Below are 7,751 nucleotides of genomic sequence, written 5' to 3' on the forward strand. Positions count from 1 at the left end.
GATATTTATGTAGTACTTCCTGTACATTCTTATTAGCTTCCTATCAATCTATTTTATTTCCTTATCACATCCACTTGTTAGCAGCTACACCTTTTTTTTTCAAATGACTAAGCATGAAGCCTGTGTTTCTGTTAGTAAAGTGTTCTAGCAGTTTTTGCTGCACTAAGCTTGAATGAATCACAATTATTTTTATCTTCTGGCTAATCTTCAATGATATGCGTGAAATAACTACTTTTCTTGTTATCTGATGTTAAGGGATGTAACTGAGGGGACATGATGGAAGAAGTTTTAGGTCAACTGAAAGGTCAGCAGAGAGCAGGCTATCAAATTTCGTGTGACAACAAGCAGCTGGCCTGTAGGAGACTGGGGACTTCTAAGACATTAGTTTACATGAAACAACTTCAACCAGGTCTAGCAACAGACATAAAATATTTTAACTTAAGACTTTTATTTTTCCCTGCTGAAATACTTTCGTTTGTCATGGAATAATGCAATATTCATTTTGCTACAGTAAGAGAGGCTGTCACTCACTGACTACAGCATTCACATGAAAAAGAAAACTAGCACAATACCTGCCTATTTCAGCAAGAATTGAAGATCATCCATTCACTACAAAAGCAAACAAACAAAGAAACAAACAAACGCTGACAGCTGAGAATGAAAAATCTATGCCAAAATGCCCTACAGCCTTGTAGCTAAGATCATGCTCTAACAAATAAGGGTTTGATTCGCTTAGGAGGCAATTTGAGCTCAAGTCTTTCCCTTTACATCCCAGAAGTAAGAGGACTTATCTGTAATTAATACCAGGAGCTTTCTCCTGTTGCACTTGAGAACGGCATTTAACCTGACAGCCACAGACTCAAGAACAAAAATTAGTCCCGGATTCCACATGGAGGCGGGTGGTATCTGTTGATCTAGGTAGGTAACATGCTGAGTTAGTTCTCTTAGAGAAATCTTACGCTATGAGTTTGCTTTCAAGAAGCTTCTGTAATTTATTTGCATTCCCGTTACTGATTATAGTTTCCCTTGATTTGAGTGGTATGAAAAGAAGGAAAAGAAGTTTATTTGGCTAGGTTATGTTCACTCTTCACTGTAGTAATGTGATACTCTATAATGTAACTCGTTCGCCCATCTCTGTTTAGCATTTTTTACTTCCTATACAAGAACAGCTAAATTATTGAAAACCATAAAACGTTTTTAGAATTTTAAAATATAAATTATATTTTGAGTTCTTGCTCTACATGGAATTTCCATGCAGGAATTTTCCTAAGATTTTGGGAATCTGAAAAAGAGGCTCAACATGGACTTCCTTGTGAGTTTCACCTACAATCCTTTTGCAAATAATGTTACTGACATCAGTAGGTTTAACCCAAGAAAAGAAAAGAATAAGATATTTTTACTAGAATGCAAAGGCAGGTATTAGAATGTACTCCAAAAGAGTTATGCAAGGGACCATTTAAAATTTATGAAACACCTTTGATGGAAGAGGGTTGTTGTGTTTTTTCTAATTTGCTACATTAATGCTAAGTTAACTATCTTTCCAAAAATAATAGAACTCAAACAACAGAAATACATGAGGATGTACTATACACCATATTTCCACATCTATTGGCCTCATGATCTGATTTTGGTTTCTAAATTGAATCTGTATAACACAGGTATGCGTTAGGACCAAACCAGAAGTTATGAAACAATATTACAGTATTCACTTAACTTGTTTTAGGGTAAACTTCTAAAACTAGAAAAATGAGTAAACATATTTAACAATGAACAAAACTCCTAGTACATTTTTAAGATGCTGTAACAGTTATAAAAAAATCCTAAAACCAACTGCATAACTATCACTAGCCCCCTCAGAAAATACTTAATTTCAATTTTGAAAGGATAATTTTCTGCTTTTAAAACATCATAATTTAGCTTTTCTTAGAGAGGCAAGTTGTTGAAGGTCAGATAGAGATCATGTTACTCATTAAACATGCTTGATGGTGACATCATGACCACATTCAAGCACAAAATTTTAAGTACTTACACTTCATCAAGTATCATTTTGAGGAGTAACACCCCTTCATTCCAGCACTTCAAAAGGCAGTTTTTCATTCCATGCTGTATGAACAAATGTTCCTGTCTGAAACAGCCACTGGCATCTTTTGGAACTGTGGTGCAACACATCAATGGTTTAGTTAAAAGTCCTCATCCATTTGCTGATGCAACAACACCTTAAAATTCTGTTCTCACTCTTCCTTTGTAGCATCAAACTCAGTATTAATTTAAAAAAAAAAAAAAAAAAAAAAAAAAAAACCCACATTGAAATTAGCAAATCAATTTAGGTTACCTGGGTCACCTGTCCAGACTCAGGGACTACTTTGCCTACCAAGAACCTGAATACAAGCTTACACCTGCCAGCAGGCTTCCTGCATGACCCAGTGTAATAGTTCTCTGAGAACAGGTTTTTCCAAAGCTCTCCTTTCCTTCACTGCAGCTAACTTAGCTCCCCAATACCATCCAACCAGGAAGTAAGAATGCCAAACGAGTAAGGTACTGTTACAAAATTTCTTCCTTTTACTTTTTGAATTCCGGGGGCCGCAAGCACTGACTCAATATTTGTGGACAAACTTCTGCCCACTGCAACAGGCTGCAGTGAGACAAGTGTTGAACAGGAACTGGAATCAAGTTGTGAAGTCTCTTAACACGAGCTTTAAGTGTTTCTCTATTCCTCACACTAAGTCTGAAATTGAGGTCTGAGTTCTCATCTTCAGGTGAGCATCCTAACATGAGATCAAGGACATACTATGCATGAGATGTTGTCTATGTTTCTAGCTGAAGCTCTCCCTGCCTTTAAAATTAACAAGTATTCCTGGAATTCATTACTCCAGTGAATTTTTGCTTATGTAAAGCATAACATTGTCACAAAAAAAGATAAAAAGTGTTTTGTTATGTTGTTTTGGTTTTTGGGGTTTGTGGGTTTTTTTCTAAAATGCCTTGTAATCAGAGGGTAAGTAGCAGGAGTAGGAACTAGAGATGCATTTTTAACTCCAGATGTTACAGTGCTTTAACCCACAAGATCTGAATTGGAAGAACACTTTTCTCCCTGTTCCATCAGTCTTGTTCTATGTTTTGTTCTTTGCTTTTTAGCGTTACATGCAAACTACCAAAATGCCTGGAGGGAAAAGGAAATGTAGTTTAAAAATCAAAGTTTTGTTTGGATTAAAGATGTACAGTCAAATAAGACAAAGAAGAAAAAAAAGGGGAAGGGAGGATTTATAGAAGGGTTTTCACAGCCTTCCAAAGTCTTCTGAAAATGTCAGCAGGAAAGAGCATAACTTCAAACACAATAACAGAGAAAAAAATTAATCACTGAATCTCTTCCATCTAAAAAAAACCCAAATTTGAGGTTTATACATCATTAACTATCAGTGCAGTGTATAAAAATGAGAACCCAATCTCTATATTTTTCTATGTTGCTAAAAAAAAAAAATGGAAAATCCTTCACACTGGACAAAAGGATGACTACCACCTCGGCTGTCCAAGGATTGAAGTTAGGAAAACCAAAAGAAGTAATCCTGAATATTACATTATCAATTCATACATGAAGATATTGTTCAACAAGAGTAAGTAGATTTCTGACTTGCCAAATCAAAAAGCTTTAACAGACAGGTATGCTCTATGAATTAAGATGTTTATAACAGAATTAATGGTGATTGCACTGTTGGAAAACTAAATTACTACATGCAACCTAGAGATCAGGAAATGAGTGAGCATGTTAGCAACCTGTTTGTGTTAAAGCCTGTATAAGTAAAGTCAAAGGATTTCAGTTCTCATGGTTGCTAGTCTACAGTCTCTGATTTGATTTAAACACACAAAAAACTGTACAGATTAAAGTAAAAAAGGTCTTTTATTTGACCAGTCCGATGGAAGATCATGCTGTTCATCTTACTAGATATCAGAACCAATAAACAAGAGCACCCTGAAACATAAAAATTATCACCCTAGAACACTGAATTTCAGAGTTATTTATATTTGGTTAGCTACAGAGCATGTAATTAGTAAATACATAGCAAAGAACTAACAGAATCTTTCCTCTAAAGAGTTTCACACTCTAACAGGATAAATGACATTCTGAATAGAAACCAAATTAATACAAACACAGTATAGTCAAGGTAGCTCAGCTATTTATTTAACATTTTCAGAAAGAGTAAATGAAGAATATGACCTTTAAAGTTGCTGGTCCAGAACACACCTCTAGGCATGTGATTTTTATTTATTATATTCTTCCTAGAGTCAATATACCTTCTGAAACACTACTCACTCCTATTTACTAATTAACTATAGTTAAGAGAAATGTACATACCTGGGGATTTTACATACTCCCATGCTATTGTCACACATAGAGTCCTCCATCTGCAGCTAGCTACATATCCATTAGATCTGTTGGGCATGTTTCTGTATACCAGATGAATTTGAGTTGTTTGCCATCTGCACTCCAATCATAAAGTGAAATTGTTTCATCCATCTATAACCTTTGATTAAATCTTGCTGAGATGATCTTTTGAGCCTATTTGCCCCCTCAGGTATAGTTACCATAATACTTAGCAATTGACAGGCTGGGAAAGTTGGGACTGTTATGCCTGGAGAAGAGCAGGTTGTGTGGAGACCTCATAGCAATCTTCCAGTACCTAAAGGGGGTTTACAGGGAAGCCAGAGAGGGGTTGTTCATCAGGAACTGTAGTGATAGGACAAGGAGTAATGGGTACAAACCAAAAGAGGGGAAATTTAGGTTAGATATACGGTAGAAATTATTTACTATGAGGGTGGTGAAGTACTGGAATAGGCTGCCGAGAGAAGCTGTGAATACCTCATCCCTGTCACTGTTCAAGGCCAGGTTGGATGGGACATTGAGCAACCTGCTCTAGTGGGAAGTGTCCTTGCCTATGGAAGAGGGGTTGGAACTAGCTGATTTTCAAGGTTCCTCCTAACCCAAACCTTTCTATGATTTTGCTTTACAGTCAAACTTAAAGTTTGACTTTTAGCTTTAGAAATAATGCGACTTGGCACATCAAAATAGTATCTTTCAAATTAAAAAAAACATTGATATGAAAATAACTTTCAGTTACAGTATTCTAAATGTAAAGTCACGGTTGGGTGCTATCCCCACCTGAATTAAGACATGAGTGTGAGTACTGGAATGGGCCAACACAGCAGGAGTATGTCCCATTCTTCTTAGCCAGGCACAGCAGCAAAATGCCGAGGTCAGTAACTGCTGTACAAAAGGCCATTGGCCTCCTCATGACGTTCATCTGCTCCCTCATTATGTTCATCTGCTCTCTGGTAGGTCATTTCTCAAACTTAGTGCAGAGCTGCAAACCCATTGCCTTGTTACTGTTCAGGTTTTCTGAGAGGCTTAGACATTGCTTTGGGAAACTGAATAGAACTTAATACAGAGTAGTAAAGTGAAGGAAATATTTGTCTCATGGAACAGTCCTTTTTTACTTTCCCTTTTTTTTTTTTCACCACAAAGCTGAATGCTTGAAATTGTTTAGAGGAGCACTACCTACACCTAACTAGCAGTAACATCACCTTGTAAACAAAACCAAGAAGTATCTTCGAGAACGGATTTTGTAATAACTTTGATATTTCAGATGCAATCTTTTTTCCTTACAGACTATTGCCTAGCTGGCAAGCTTTACAGTCTTTTAAAGAAACTAAATGCTTTACAAAAACAAACAAACACGGGGGGGGGGGGAAATGAGGGGAAAAAAGTGCTCTAGGGAGGAAAGAGGTGTTTTGGCAAAAAGAAATTTTTAACAAAAGGAATTACAAAAAAAGGTTTGATGAGCAGATGGAAAACAGCTAAGCTTCACACATGATTTTTAGTCTGGAAGATATCAAGGAAAGTTGCCACAATATCATTGCCAGAAAAATCTACTTTGGTGAACAAAACATGTAAGTTCTATCAAAAAGGTCATAAACTTCAGCCCAGCATTTAGTTGTTCAATGAACTGATTACAGTAACACACTTTAATTAAAAAAAATTGGGTCAACTAAGGAGAAAGGAAACCCCTGAAGTCCTTGATTATAAATATGTTCTATATAACCTAATTGGGAAGAATTATTTAAAGATCATTCAGCTTACACTCTCCCGAGATTTCTGACTGGACATTTATTATTTTCCTATGAGAAACCTGACTTACTACTCTGACTTACTGCTCTAGTTTTAGAACAGAAATCTCAATGGACTTTCACTGATGTAAAAATGGACTGTAAAAATTGCAGTAATGAATGTGTCTCAGTGACATGATGAGTACTAAAAGTCTTTTTTTTTTTTTGTTTCAGCTCTTGAATTAATTTTTAAGAGCCAATTTTAATGTTTAAGAAAAATTAAATTTCTAACTAATCTTTGAAAACACAGCATGGAAAAAAATATTGGATTAAAAGTATCTGATTCACGAAAAGGCATCTTAAAAGCAATACTGACTACAACTCTTTATGTTTTCTACCATTTTGATTATATCTTGATTAATTTAAACTGTTCTTCCTGAACTTCTGTACATTCAAAAATGACAATGAAACTTTACTAGAAAGGTATAAAGTCCTAGTTTGCAGACTGAATTTAGACAGATGCTTGCATATAATTCATAATGAGAAGAAGCTCTTTACCTGTTCTTCTTTATTTGCCAACCAAAACACAGCTCAGAAAGTGAAAACAACTCTAAGATTGTATAAAAATTTACCTGACTAATTGGTAGATTAACATAAAACAATATAACAATATAGAGTAAAAGCTTTAGACACTTTTGTCCTGTGAAAAGACTTACCTTTTAAGAAATGTGTATTAGGGTAATGTAGAAGAGAAAAATATTTTTGTACATTACAGTAACTCAGGTATTTTTGTCCTTCTCTGCAAGTAAGGAGACAAATTAAGCGCTAAACCAAAGCAAACCTAAACAAACTCTATAGAAGGTTGTGCATTTAGTCTAATAAAAGTGACAGTAAGATGCAGCCATGCAGAATATATAGATATGTAATGCATATTTTGGCAGGTACCCAACTTCTGTCTCTTTAGCTTTATGATCCCCAGACAATCATATCTTTGTCACCCTTGAACTGAAAGGTTTATCTAAATTTATACTTGTGAGACACTGGATTCGAATCTCACTGGACTGTGTTACTGTGTCGGAACCAACTGGTGTGTGTGTTGGCGGAAGGGCCAGGCTGGAGTCCATATGGTCAGGCCCACAGCATCACGGCAGCCACGGAAGCCGCGTGGCAGAGCTGTCAGTCGAAAGGCCAGCCTGGCAGCCCACCCACGCTACTCCCCCTGGGACCCCTAGCTCTGCCTCTGATTGCACACACCACCCATTCTTCTGGTCTGGAGGGCACTGAGGTGAGTGAGCTTTTTCTCTCAGGACCTGCCACTGCCCCAGACTTCCACAGGACTCTTTGGTGGTAGCTATTTAATTCTCTTATTCTAATCTCTTCCTTTACTCCTTCTCTCTTCTTCTGTCCCTCTTTTTTCCTGTTTCTTCTCTTAATCTCTTTTCTTTAGTCTTTTCTTATTCTCTTTTAGGTAACCTAAAACTTGTGGGTTGCATTTTACTAAGCTATATGAGTTGGTGTGTGCTGGGTGCTTTGTGGAATATTTCTCTTCGTTGGTTGTATGTTAAGCTGTGAAGCTTTTGCCAAAATCCCTATTTTCTCACTAAATTTAAAGAAATCTCTTGGGAAACGTATGCAGAGTTTTTTCTTTATACAAT

This window comes from Chiroxiphia lanceolata, chromosome 1 (genome assembly GCF_009829145.1).
Source record: "Chiroxiphia lanceolata isolate bChiLan1 chromosome 1, bChiLan1.pri, whole genome shotgun sequence".
NCBI lineage: Eukaryota > Metazoa > Chordata > Aves > Passeriformes > Pipridae > Chiroxiphia > Chiroxiphia lanceolata.